The 14,594-nt window shown below is 35.0% G+C and overlaps 1 non-coding gene and 2 pseudogenes across 1 annotated transcript; 2 read left to right on the top strand and 1 right to left on the bottom strand.

Moving 5' to 3' along the window:
• Positions 1–3,608: 3,608 nt before the first annotated feature.
• Positions 3,609–5,121, top strand: LOC148754868 (histone-lysine N-methyltransferase SETMAR-like; annotated as a pseudogene).
• A 103-nt stretch (positions 5,122–5,224) lies between these two features.
• LOC109445254 (DNA primase small subunit-like) lies at positions 5,225–14,174 on the top strand (annotated as a pseudogene).
• LOC141568169 (U6 spliceosomal RNA) lies at positions 5,742–5,848 on the bottom strand. The gene has a single exon (XR_012491213.1). It is a non-coding gene; the product is annotated as a U6 spliceosomal RNA (small nuclear RNA).
• Positions 14,175–14,594: the final 420 nt, after the last annotated feature.

Below are 14,594 nucleotides of genomic sequence, written 5' to 3'. Positions count from 1 at the left end.
AGTAGTTTTCACAGAATCTTTTTTTATAGATTTCATATCACTATTAAACTTGATCAAGTTTTTTTCCCCAGCTTCTCAGATATATGGAATACAGTTATGATAATCTTCTTAAAACACTTGTTATAAATTCTATCATGTATTTGTTCTGGGGATGTTTCTCTTGTTTTTTGTCTTTATTATGAGTTGTATTTTTCTGTTCTTTGACATGTCTGGTAATTTTTGACTGGAAGCCAGACATTGACCTTTTGAGGTGCTCTATGCATTTATATCCCCTGTATATCCTTGAGTTTTTTCTGGGAAGCTCTTAAAACCTCTTTGATCTTTTTAAGCATACTTTTAAAATTTATTATCTGGGAACAAAGCAGCCTTAATCTAGGGCTAATTTTCCCTAAAACTGAAGCAATACACCAGGCAATAGTCAATGTCCAACAAAATATAAGGTTTTTTTGGATTGTTGGAAGACCAATTTTTCCAGGCCCTGTGCAAACTCTCTGGATTGTTCCCTTTACTCATTTCAGACAGTTATTTTCCTGACCACACGTAGTTTTTACTCAGCTGAACACTCGAATGAGACCCTTCAAAAATCTCCAGAGTACTCTCTCTGTGTATCTCTTGCCTCTCCAGAACTCTGCCTACGACATATGAACACCTTGGCCTCCCCCGGCATTAAGATCCATCTCCTCAATTCAGAAAGTTCTCTAGACTCCTCCCTGGCCACCCCCTACCCTGTGCTTCATCATGGAAAGGCATAGGCAGTATGTTAAGGCAAAAATAGGATTCACCTCATTTTCCTCCCTCTCTCATAGCTTCAGGATCACCATCATGTGTTGCCTGGTATCCAATAATTGAGAAAAAAATACACACACTCATTTGTTTTCACATTAAAGTGCAAATCCTGATACCCTACTCCATCTTGACTAGAAGCCATAGTCTCTTGTGAGTTTGTATTTCATTTTGAAACTATCCCATATTTACAATGCATAATCACTTAAAAAGTACAAAAAAGTAGCTGGTGAATTATTTATATTTAAAGTATCAGAAACAGGCAACTGTGAGAATTTTTACCAAAAAAAAATAGGCTTAGTGTTTTATAAATGTAATAGTTTTCACACTGTTTCATAACTATTTTAAATGAATAGTCTTAAATGAGGTAGCATTCCAGCAGTAAAAAAAACATTTTTTTTTTCCTGGATGGCCTTTGCTACTGTCAGTGGTTTCAAATTTTAGCAGAAAATCTTCATACTTTTAAACAATAAATTCCAGCGATACTTTAAAAATAACAATATAGCATCAGTTAAAGTGCGGTAAGAGAACATTAGCTTAAATCTAATTGAAAAATAACTTAAAACTCACTTGCATTGTTCTTTGCATACATCATTTTAAGTTGTAACTCTTGTGAATTATTCCTAATATTCTGAGTACTGGATAATGGCAAATTTATACATTTTAAATGAAATATACATAGTCATATATAGACCAACATAAATATTATTATATTCAGTCTTCTAGAAAGTTGAATTAGAAGTCCATACTTTATATACAGTAATAATATTCAGTGTTACAATTATGAATGGATGGGAAGATAATTCTGTCTTGATGATGGGAATTTAATACAAGTTCCTGTCAGAACCTCACACAATCCTTATAAATATTATTTTAAATATTAGAAACAAAATGTATTAATATTATGAAAACATAGAATAATGCTTTTAGTATATTCTTAATTTGTAGGCATATTTCTCACGCAGAAATGATCTATTTTTAAGGGAGGTGAACTTAGCATCCTAATGTTTATTTACAAGACTACATGCTAATCAATTAATTTATATTCTAGCAACTTTTGGTCTCATTTAATTTGCTGTACAATGAAGTTCTTTAATATCTCACCTGTGCTTCTTTTTTCAAGGTGATAAATCTCAAAGGTAAATCAAATTAAGTTCTCTATGCTTTTTAACATCCTGTTTGGAAACTTGTGGTATTGTGTACAAATAATACACTAGAAATAGAAGGAAAAACATCAGCAGGGAACAACAATAAAATTAATTCTTCCAAGACACAGAAACTGAGATCAATAAATCTACAATGAAAGTATTAAAAAGAGTCAACAAAAACAAAACAAAACAAAATAGTCAGCAACCATCATTCTGTTATACCTCATCCTTTCTGGATAATGTTTATACCATTTCAGCAAGACCATTTCCTCAGGGCCAGATTTCCACACTGCCTTTGAAAATCACAAACGTAATATGGCCCTAGAAGTATTCCAACAGTATAAGCTCAGCTGTGTAATATACTCTAACTCCCTAGATTTAAAGTAATGTTTCTCTTCTCCCCTTTAGCACACCAATTCATATAAGTGAAAAAAAAATTGCTTTGTCCAACATGTCTCTGGTTCACATAGCACAGATAAAATGAAATTCAATTTACATCATTGTTTGTGCATTTTATGTTTTGTCCTATTTTGAAAATGTCTTTGTAACTATGACATGAAAAATACAATACAATTTAAGCAAATCCTGTTATGAATAATTCAAATATAAAATTGTATGAAATATAAGACAACATATAATGATTTTAAGAATAGTTCTGTCCTGGCATGAAATAATTAATTACCTACCATGCTTCATTTAAGTTCTTGAGAGAAGAAATTCAACTTCTATAATGTATTTATTATGCCTTGTTACATGTGGTTTGTAAATCTTTGACTAGAAGGGAGGGGATTCAGAATTTGAGACCACTGAATGACTGAAAATTTGAAGACAGAGAGAGCAGAGAGAACATGAAATGCAAGTTCTCCTCTGAGAACAGAAAGAATATGAAATGCAAGAATGAGGATGCTCAGTGCCACTTGTGTATAAACTTGTCAATTTGTATGTATGTACTGTATGTTTCTTACTAATATCCTATATTAAAAAGGATATTTAAATACAAGTAACCCCCATATCTCAAAAGTATTTACAATATTTTTAAAGTCTATATCTTATTTTTCCATTTTACAATTTATAAATTGCTATCATTTCAGGAGTATTTTTAAAGCAATAAAAATATTTGTATTTTCAATTTAAAAAATAATCAAAAGCAAAGAATGAAGCTCTGACAGCCATTCCAAATTTTGCACATGGTGAGCAAAGGTACCTTCAAGAATCAAACTTAATTTTCTTATTTTCAGAAGAAAATTTTGAAAACATGGAGATTTAATGGTTTGCCAATTACAGTCTGAGACATATTTAAGATTAGGACAAAGATGTCTAATTGCCAGTTCTAGTAATTAGTGTATGTGGTATCATTAAAATCCTCTGTTCAGTTCCCTCTAACTCTGCCTCCCACCTACCCATGTCTTTGTCCTGCATTCCATGGCTGCCCTCTGGAAATGGCAATACAATATCATTAATGGATATAATCCTAACGGAGGTTATGTCAAGTAGTCCTTAAGGAATTTTTCTCCTAAATAATACTGTATTCTTAATGCAGCTTGTTAAAATCAAATATCTAAACACAGAGGATAACATTCCAAGGAGAACAGCACCTGGTACTAAGAAATGTACCATACGGCTTCCATCCTCTACCAAACCATTCACTTGCACTACTATTGGAAGCATTTTGGGAGCATGTTCCGTGTTAAGCTTCTAATCACAGACTCAGCCAAGACGTTTCACACTGGCACTGTGAGAAAGAGGGGTGTAGGCTTGATGGGATCTGTAGATACAGTGAGAATAAAAATAATAAAGCCTTCGCTTAAAATTTGCAAAACTTTGACAGAATAACCAAATATAAATCAGATTTTGAGCAATACAAGACAACTATTATAAATCCTTAACATAATTCTGAAGTTTTTAAAGCAAGCTGCAAGGAGAAGAGGACAAAATCTGGGCCAGGTAATCAAGGCTTGAAAAGTATTGGGTTGGTACAAAAGTAATTGCAGTTTTTGCATTGTTGAAATTTGCCATTTGATATTGGAATACATTCTTAAATAAATGTGGTTATGTTATATACCATTTAAATGTATATTTCTCACTTTATTATTTTTTTTTGCTAATGACGTATTACTTGCTTTTTATTTTATATTTATTTTAGACTCTGGAAATGATGTTAGACAAAAAGCATCTTCGAGCAATTTTCTTATTTGAGTTCAACATGAGTCATAAAGCAGTGGAGACAACTCGCAACATCAACAATGCATTTGGCCCAGGAACTGCTAACGAACATACAGTTCAGTGGTGGCTCAAGAAGTTTTGCAAAAGTGACAAGAGCCTTGATGATGAGGAGTGTATTGGCAAGTCATCGGTAGTTGACAACGACCCATTGAGGGCAATAAAAAAAAAAAAAAAAAAAAAAGCTGATCCTCTTACAGCTACATGAGAATTTGCTGAAGAATTCAATGTCGGCCATTCTATGGTTGTTTGGCATTTGAAGCAAACTGTAAAGGTGAAAAAGTTCAATAAGTGGGTGCCTCATGAGTGGACCAAAAAAAAAAAAAATTTGTTGTTTTGAAGTGTTGTCTTCTCTCATTCTATGCAACAACAATGAACCATTTCATGTTTGGATTGTGATGTGTGACAAAAAGTGAATTTTATATGACAACTGGCAATGACCAGCTCAGTGGTTGGACCTAGAAGAAGCTCCAAAGCACTACCCAAAGCCAAATTTGCACCCAAAAATGGTCATGCTCACTGTTCGGTGGTCTGCTGCTGGTCTGATCCACTATAGCTTTCTGAATCCCGGCAAAACCATTACATCTGAGAAGTATGCTCAACAAATCGATGCGATGCACCGAAAACTGCCAACGCCTGCAGCCGGCATTGGTCAACAGAAAGGGCCCACTTCTCCATGACAATGCCCGGCCACATGTCACAAAAACAACACTTCAAAAGTTGAACGAATTGGGCTACGAAGTTTTGCCTCATCCGTTATAGTCACCTGACCTCTCGCCAACAGACTACCACTTCTTCAAGCATCTTGACAATTTTTTGCAGGGAAAACGCTTCCACAACCAGCAGGATGTAGAAAATGCTTTCCAAGAGTTCGTTGAATCCCGAAGCACGAATTTTTATGCTACAGGAATAAACAAACATTTCTCGTTGGCAAAAATGTATTGATTGTAATTGTTCCTATTTTGATTAATAAAGATGTGTTTGAGCCTAGTTATAATGATTTAAAATTCATAGTCCAAAACCACAATTACTTTTGCACCAACCTCACGATTATTGATACATAATAGACAGACATGAATCTACTGGAAAAAGTTTTGGCAGAACTTAGGCCATCAGGAAAAAACAAAGGGAGCATCATGGATGCCAAGTATGAGTACACAAATGAGGGACAATCTTTAAATATACCTAGAGCAGAAGGTCACAAGAAGACCATAAGGTCACAGACAAGAATAAATTGGGGCTATGGAATGAAAAATAGAGACAAGTGAGCCAGAAAATTTGTTTGAGATCTGTCACAAACAGGGGTCCCAAGTAGAGCGATGGAGCGATGTTGAAAGGGAACCCATTCCATGTGCAAGACATGAAGTAGGTAACTGACTATCCAACTTGATTTCAGATGCATGGGAGGTCCTAATATATTAAAACAAACAAACAAACAAACAAAAACCTCTTTCACTTATTGACTAATTGTTGATTTAATATTTACTACCTCTCACATTTGGCTTAAAGTTTTGATCCTCCATAGAAAATAAATATGTTTTCAATGCTTTTCTTTTTTTGTTTGTTTGTTTTTTGTTTGTTTGTTTCTAAAAAAATACAGAATGCTTCATGAATTTGCATGTCATCCTTGCGCAGGGGACATGCTAATCTTCTCTGTATTGTTCCAATTTTAGTATATATGTTGCCGAAGTGAGCACTTGTCAATTCTTTTCACCTCAGCAAGGTGACACTAAGATTTATGGTGAATCTTATCTTCATAAGTCTGGAATCTATAAGATTAGTAAACCAAACTGTGGTTTCTATACTGTATGTAAACCATATACCTTTCTTCCTATTTCAACATACCTTTCTTCCTATTATTGCATTGCGTACATGCTTCTATTTTTTCTGAAAATAATAGTGAATTAATATTTGTGTATTCATGTCTTCCTCATCTAATATCTTCATTTAAAATCCCTAAAGGAAGGTATTGCAACTTTTTATTCTTTCTCCTCAAAACCTAATATGGAATCTTATATATGCTAGGCACTGAGTATTTGTTGATCTGAACTTTACTAAAGGTAATTTTGTTCAAGAAAAAGAGTGAGTTTCAGCGATGTAAATCATATATTATTAATTCTCCTTATGGGCACACAGCCTGAGAAATACTTTATTTTTAATTTAGATAAGCTCTCCACTCTAAGACGGTTGCAATGTTTCAAATTTCACTGTCTTTGCTACAGAATTAATTGGTGTTAAGAATCCAATTATGTTTCTACTTCTGTTTGACTTACTCTTTGTCCTTGGATGCCACAACTTCTTTTTTCCTATATCTAAATTCCAGATAATACTATTGATTTTTTTTTGTGTGTAATGTAGAGTGATGCCCTTTATCCATTTTCAGTAGGGCATTATATTTGAAATACTTTTTTAGTAATGTTTTTTGATGCAATATTGAACGAGTTACCATAAGTTCCTTCTCGAATATTGTTATGCAAACATATATTTAAAAATAACATACATACAGAGTCTCACCTGCTCATCTTTCAGTCCAATAGATTGTATTTGTTTGGGATCTGGGGAAGAATTTGTACCACAAATTGAGTAGAGAGAAGACAAATTTTTTGTGTCCTTATTTACATCAGCAAGGTGATTGAAACAAATGAGCTCACAAATAAATATGGTTTATAAAGGGGTCTAAAAATTATTTTGTACAATTATAACAATTTATCAAGACACTAAAAGTCTTTGTCTGGGAACTCTTGGCTTCATGTAACAGTTTCATCAACTCATAAATATTTCCATTTTTGTCACTGTATTGCAATAAGATATTTTGATGTGGGAAAATTTAGATGAAGTCAGGTATGACATGGTTGATCTTATTTCAATCAGCCTATGCTAGCTTTTTTTTTCAAGTTCCATTTCTCTGAATAATATATTTTCCCTTCCAAAGAATATTTACTAGTGGCTAGAAATGAATCCATTCTGGGCTGCACAGACCATATCTTTAGATCTTTACATCCTCTTAGCTTCTTCTGATTAGCAACCAACTCCATGACCTTGGCACCTGCCACAGCCAATTGGACTAGGTGAACAGTTAACCAAAATTGGGTCAATTGGAATTTGTCTCCAAGGAATGTGAAGTCATTATCCAGATAGATTAAAAGATGCAGTCTCTGCACCGAAGAGTCTTATGTGGCTGTCACTGGGCTTCCATGAGCAACTTGAACAAAAAACTCTGATGCACAGGAGAAAGATAAAGAAGCTGACCCACAGAAGAAGCAGGGATGACAGAATATATGAACCCAAAAAAGAAAGAACAAGAAATGTGGATAATAGCTTTCTTAGAGTGTAACTATTTTATAGTTCTTGGTTCTTTTTCCCAGGACTCAATTTTGTCTGCTCTTTTACTGGAAATTAGGTAAATTTTCTAATTAGAAATGTTCTTCCTCACCAGAGTAGATTCAAGCTCATGTTTGCACTGCCAACAACTAGGACTATACAGGCCTCAGAGTGAATACTCAAAAATGGAATAAAATATGTATATATTAAAGATATTAGTTTGCTTTAGATACTTTGGTTCCAAGGAATAAAATTGATCAAATTTAGAACTCTCATATCTGATAGAATCATCACTGAGAGCCCCTGATATGGGATAAGTACTGGACCAATGGTTTTATATTATGTCATTTTTATCCTCCAACAAACCTGAGATTTATGTGCTATTTCCAGTATTTCACAGACAATGAAACTGAGACTTAAATAACTTTCCTAAGGTCGTAGAGGCATTAAGTAGTGAAGCCAGAATACAAACTCAGGTCTCTCCAACTCCAAAGCCTATGTTCTTTACATATTTAATTCACGTAAAAGTTGGTCAGGTTTGTTTCTTTACCCAGTTTATGACAAAGCTGTTTTTCCAGTGTAATGGTAGATTAAAACACTAAGAGAAAGACTACTGAGGATGGCTTAGAATATTTGTAATTATCAACTTGGGAAGTTAATAAAGTGACTGAATATGGAATTAAAGGACATAGAAACTTAGAACTAGCTAATTGCTAAAGACTAAAAGAGGATGAAATCACTGAAATGCAATTTAATTTAATATAGGAATTTATTTTGATTGAGCCTTATGGGGAGTAAAATGATTTCTTTTCAATATATTTAATTCCAATATTATTATGTTTTATGAAAATAAAGTTAGCAACTGTTTTGTTCCAAGATATGTACATAGTAGAATCTAAATATGTCAGGCACAGTGAATGGATAATTACCTTTATGACAAAGATCTGAAAATGATAATGCAGAGAAATGAGTATTTTACAACATTGTTGTAAAAACCAACACTACCAATAGCTACTATGCATTTGAGTAGATGTTTCTTATTAATATTAACATAGATTTTATCTCTGTCCAATACACATTTACCAACACTTGATATTTTTATCATTTTTAATTACAGACTTTCGATAAGAGTAAAGTGATCTCTCACTGTTTTAATTTGCGTTTTATGATTATGATTAAGGGAGTTTCCTTGTGTATTATTTAGCTGTGAAGAAGTCTGATCTATGGTAGTTTATCTCATTCATTAGTCCGTTATTTTCTCCATTGGAGTTTTCGTCTTTTCTTGATTAATACAAGTTATTTCTATACAACAGATAACAAATCCTTATTTGTTTTAAATGTAGCCAATAGCTTACCCATTTTTCAATGGTATCCTTCATTTAGCATAAAACCTTTGTATTGATAACATCATAGGAATTAGCTTCTTTATATCATAATTTGTGCTTTGGGGGTCTTTTCCTACTTATGGTCCACAAATCAATTTTCCTAATTTTCTTCTAAGAGTAACTTTGTAGACTATGGTGCAAATTTCACATGGTTTGTCCACAAACATATTTGGAATCTGCCTTTGAATCAGAAATAGGGAAGGTCCAGGCTTATTTTTCTCCAATTAGAGTCTGTTTTCCCCAATATCTTCTAACCATTGATTTTTGGTGCTGTTTCATAATATACTTTGTGTTTCCACATATGCATGTTTCTATTACGTTTCATTTATCTACTTGTCTCCTCTTGCCTAAAGATGATAATGGTCTTATAACTATAGCTTTTCTAAATGTCTTAATATCTGGTCAGTATTCTCATTTATCTTCTTAAAATAAACCTAGCAATCTATAGGTCCTTAGCTTTCAACATAAATTTCTGAATGATTTTGTTCAGTTAAATCACAGGTCCAACATAATTTTTTTGAAGTTCCGTTGAATTTATAAGCTAATTGGAAGAAAATTGATAATACAGAGGGTGCCAAAAAATGTGTACATATTTTAAGAAAGAAAACAGCTGTATTAAAATTGTAATAGTCAGTACATACCGATAACAAAAGACAAATACAAGTCACGTTTGACTTCTGCAGTTACAAGAGGTGTTCAAAGTGGTTACCATCAGCGTTATTTTAATACAGTTTTTTTTTTCTTTCTTAAAATGTGCATACATTTTTTTGGCCCCCTCAGTATTTGATGCATTTACTATATTATGTCATTTCACCATGAATGTGATATACCTCTTTATTTATTCAAATTTGTTTAAAAAACTTAATATAACAAACTTCAGTAAATATAGATTGTTCATTCTTGCTAAATCGGTTCCTGTTGTATAGCTTTTGTGGATTATTAGTTGATTTAGTTAATACTGCTGGATTTAAATATATATAAAGTATAAGGTATATTTCTGTTATATATATCATATATTTATGTACATAAACATACGTTATGTGGAAGATATACTATATGATATCACATGTCATATATCGTATATAAAGGTGGGACCTTCATGTTGGGATTAGTGCTCTTATAAGCAGCGATGCCAGAGAACTTGCTTCCTTTCTCTATCTCTGCTATATAAGGACACAGCAAGAAGGTGGCTGTCTGCAAGTCAAAAAGAGAACCCTCACCAGGGAACCAAATGGCCAGCATCTTTCTCTTTGACTTTTCAGCCTCCAGAACTGTGAAAAACAAATTCCTGTTAAGCCACTCAATCTACGATATTTTGTTATGGCAGCCTGAGCTGACTAACATAGATGTGGGTATCAAGAAGTAGGGTGCTGCTATAACAAATATCTAAAAATGTGAAAGTGGCTTTGTAACTGGGTACTGGGTAGACACTGGAGGAATTCTGAGGTAAATGCTAGAAATATAGATGTTAAGGGTGATTCTGAGTGAACCTCAAAAAGGAAAAAAAAGAGAGCTGAAGAGAAAGCTTCCTTCTGCTTAAGGAATACATAAATAATCATAAAAACAGAATATTTGTAGAAACATTTACATTAAACACCATTTTAAGGTCTCAGGTGGAAATGAGAAACATGTTATTAGAAATTATAGGAAAAGCAATCCTTGTTCTAAAGTGGAAAAGAACTTGGCTGAATTGTGTTTGTGTGGACATTTAGGAGAGGAGATTTCTAAGCAAAGTGTTGAAGATGTGGCTTGGTTCCTCTGACTACTTATAGTAAAATGTGAGAAGACAGAGGTGAATTAAAGAAGGACTTGTTAAGCAGAAAGGAACCAGACCTTGAAGATCTGGAAAATTCTCAGCCTCTCCATATTGCAAAAGAAGTGGGAAAGCTTATTCAGAAAAAAAATACCAAGCCTGTGACTAAACTATCATTTGATAAAGAGATTTTGGGATTATATAAACAGAAACATTGTAAATTTGAATTGAAGGAGTAAAACAAAGAAAGGCTATTGGGCTTCTTAGATTCTACAGGACAGGGCAGTAAAGCTATTCAGCTGTGAACATGCACTATTCAAGAAAAAGGACGAATCACCCTGAACAACAACAACAAAATGTTTGTAGTTACATAGAACAGATTTGTGGTTGCCCAGAGGTTGGGAAGTGGGGGATGGACAAAATGGATGAAGTGGGTCAAAAGGTACAAACTTCCAGTTAATAAGATAAATAAGTCCTGGGAATTTAATGCACAGCATGGTGACTATAGTTAATAATACTGTATTGCATATTTAAAAGTTGCTAATAATATTGTATTTCATATCTGAAAGTTGTTAAGAGAATAGATCTTAAAAGTTCTCATCACACAAAAAAATATGTGTGATGATGGATGTTAACTAGGCTTATTGCGATCATTTTGCAATATATACAAATCATTATTTAGTATACCTGAAACTAATATGTTATATGTCAATTATACCTAAAAAATAAATAAATAACCCTGATGACAATTCAAAGATCATTAAAGCTGCCACCACTCCAGTTTCAACAGTACAGTTGGCATCTGATTCCATATTAAAACTGTAGGGCTAAAGTCTTCCAGAATCTTCAGGGCTGGATCCTCACCAGCAAGAGCCTTGGGGAAATGACTTTCACCTGGCAGAGTTTTGAGGGCACAACCTTTACCCTATTTTCCTGAAAGACAGGATAGATAATTTAATATAGCCTATCATCCTGTTGTCCCCAAACCTTTCCATGGCTTTCTACCCTAGTAAGTTATTTTTTTCCACTGGGCTTTTAAAAATGCATTCCATATTAATAAAGACTTATTTATGAAAAAATAAACATTAAGTTCTTAAAGAAAATACAGTGAAACATAGTTATGGTCTTAGGATAGGAAAAAACGTTCTTAAACCAGATCGTCTCAAAAAAATGTGAGTAATGTTAACTTTTTTGGATTGTGCCAGACAGGCAATGAAGGGGAAAGTCCAGTACCAATTCACCAGTTTGTTTTTCTCACTGTATTGAAATTTAGATTATTAGTTCAGAAAGAATCAAATGAAGATTTACCCAGAAAGAAATCATGTCTCATTTTGGCAAGTTTCTCAACCATTTTGACCATGAAGGTTTGAAGACTAATAAGCAAATTCTGAACTGTATCTGAAGTTAATTCATACCCTGAGGCTCAGAATCCAGGTAGCAGTTACACAGTGAGGGCAAATGAACTTGATAATTACCCCTTTGTTCCAATCTTCTTCTCTTCCTCAGGAATACATAGGTTTTTGCAGCAAGGAACTTGCAGTGTATTAAAAATTCCTCTGGGGACTTCCAGGTTTGTGAACTCGTTCAGATTGGCAAAAGTCGGGGATGGAAATTCCAAGACCCTTCGCACATACTTTGCTTTATGTGTCTCTTCATCTGGTGGTTGATTCTCAATATGCTCAAGCGCTCACCTTCCTCTGCAGATTTACCTGTAATGAGCCGGGCCTCCTTTGGTCCACCTGAGTCTTGGGCCTAGTGTTAGAGCTGGTGGGCGGAAACTCAGGAGCGCATCCTGGGCCTAGGCCAATCCGCAAGTAGGAACTACAATTTCTGGAGACCCCTGCAAACTGCAGAACACGTCCACGAAGAACCTGTGCAGTGGTGGGGGCTCCGCTCTGCTGTTCCCGCCAATTCCTATGGTAATCCCGCTTGCGTTGAGTTCCGCTTAGTATTGAGACATTTTGTGTCTCCAAGCTGCCTCAGCTTTATTACTTTAGGCTTTTCCCCTACTCACAGTACTATCTCTTGCCCAACTGTAGCAGAATAATAAGGAATTACTTTAAATATCATGAATTTCATTCACATTGAAAGACGATATTTGTGTTTGCTACCAATCCTTCAGCCAGAGTGGAAAAAGAGATGCAACAAATGAGTCCGTACAAGATCGATATCGGCACAGTATGTCCCCACAGACCCAATCAACGCAATATAGTGAAGCTGGGAGCTTTCCAGGCTGGGGTGGAGGGGCGGGGGTTGGGAGTTCTGGTGTTTGACATTGGCATGGAAGACTGACTATGTGAGGAGATGTTGCAGTTCTGCAGACGTGTTCTAAGGGCCCGACCCTCATGACAATAGCCATTCACAGCATCAATTGAACATTGAGAAAGGACTTTGGATTGAAGCGTTGTCATGCGGGGTGTCATGCGGAGTCCCTAGTCCCGCTCCCCACATAAGAACACAGGATATGGTGAGGCCAAAAAGGAACACTCATGGAGCCATGGATAGGAGAGTCACACCACTACAGCCTCGCTGGCAGCTGGGTTGGAGACACAGGAAGCAGGAGCCATACTATCCGCAACCTGCTGTCCACTTCTCTGCCAACCAACCTCACTTGCTAGCTGCAATCTGCCGTGCAAACTGCAATCCACTCTTACTAGGTCAGCCACCATCTTCTTGCTAGGCCCCATCTGCTGCTAGCATAGCCACAGCAGTTATATTAGTGGCCAATGGCTCACTAGTTACTGTTGATGGCTAACTAGCCACAGCTGATGGCCATCCAATCACAGTTGATCACCATTTACTACCTGAGCCAGCACCTTTCCATGTGAGGCCGAGAGCCCAGAAACTGCACTCCTGGCTCTGTCCCCACAAGTATCATCTCTGGATATATTCTGGAAGGAAAGGTGTTCATTGTTGGGTCAGTGATGAATCAGAAAACTGTCTTCTGAGGTACATTCTGGAATAGTTGAGTGAGTTTTGTAAAGCATGGACAAAAGATAAAAAGAACCTAAGTAAAAAAAGTCACCCTTTATCAGAAAAATCTATAAACATAATGAAAATGTACTTTGAGGAATATGCCTTGATTGATCAAGATATTCTTGAAAATAAAACTGGAGTAAGATTTTAGCCCTGTTCCAAAAACAATTCATGATGAACTTCAACAAAACTTCCAAAAGCATCACAATTCACTTCAGTGTTTGGAGCATCTGAAGAAGGCTGAATTTCTGTGCCTATTGATTTACAGAAAAGTGGATAAGTTTGATCCATTTACAATTCCAACAAAAAGCTCCACCTGCCATAAATTGGATGCCATTTCCACTAATGAAGAGGAAAACAAAGCTGAATCTGATATCATACAATGAATCATAGATTATAAAAAGACAAGTCTAGCTTTTTTTTGTAAAAGTTTTTGAAAAGTTTTTTGAAAATCTGGATAAATCGCAAAAAGGAGATCATCTCAAGGAGAGTGATTTAGAAAATTCCCTTTCCTTGAGAAATAATTATGTTGAAAAGATTCCTGAGACCACGAAAGGAGAGTGTCAAGTTTCCTGGAAGGAGCAATAATGGAAGAAGTGGATTGCAGATAAATTTGTAAAATTTAATATTATACAAAGAGAATTCTAAGGTTTCTGATATAAATATTCAGTTCTACTGGTTTCCAGAGGTAAGTGAGCAGTAATATGTCCAAGACTTAAATGTCAGGTCACTGGATGCAGCCTCCATACTTCTAGAGTGAATGTTCTAGGTGAATGAGGGCTTTGTCTTTAAGTCCTAGACATACAAGGTAAACTATACCTGGAGTGTGTTTCCAGTCACTTTCTAATTTTGCTTACTGATATTTTTATTGGTAAAACCCCACTGCCCATCTTTTAAAAATCATGTTAAATCATGTTAAACTGGGTATCTAAACCAAAACTTCAATTCAAAAGCTATGGGTTACTAGATTACAATTCTGGGCACTATACATTGCAGCTGTAGCTCTTC

The sequence above is a fragment of the Rhinolophus sinicus genome, chromosome 17 (genome assembly GCF_057876585.1).
Source record: "Rhinolophus sinicus isolate RSI-liver-muscle chromosome 17, RSI-T2T, whole genome shotgun sequence".
Taxonomy (NCBI): Eukaryota; Metazoa; Chordata; class Mammalia; order Chiroptera; family Rhinolophidae; genus Rhinolophus; species Rhinolophus sinicus.
The sequence above is the reverse complement of the archived record's forward strand: the minus strand, read 5'-3'. Positions and strand labels throughout refer to the sequence as shown.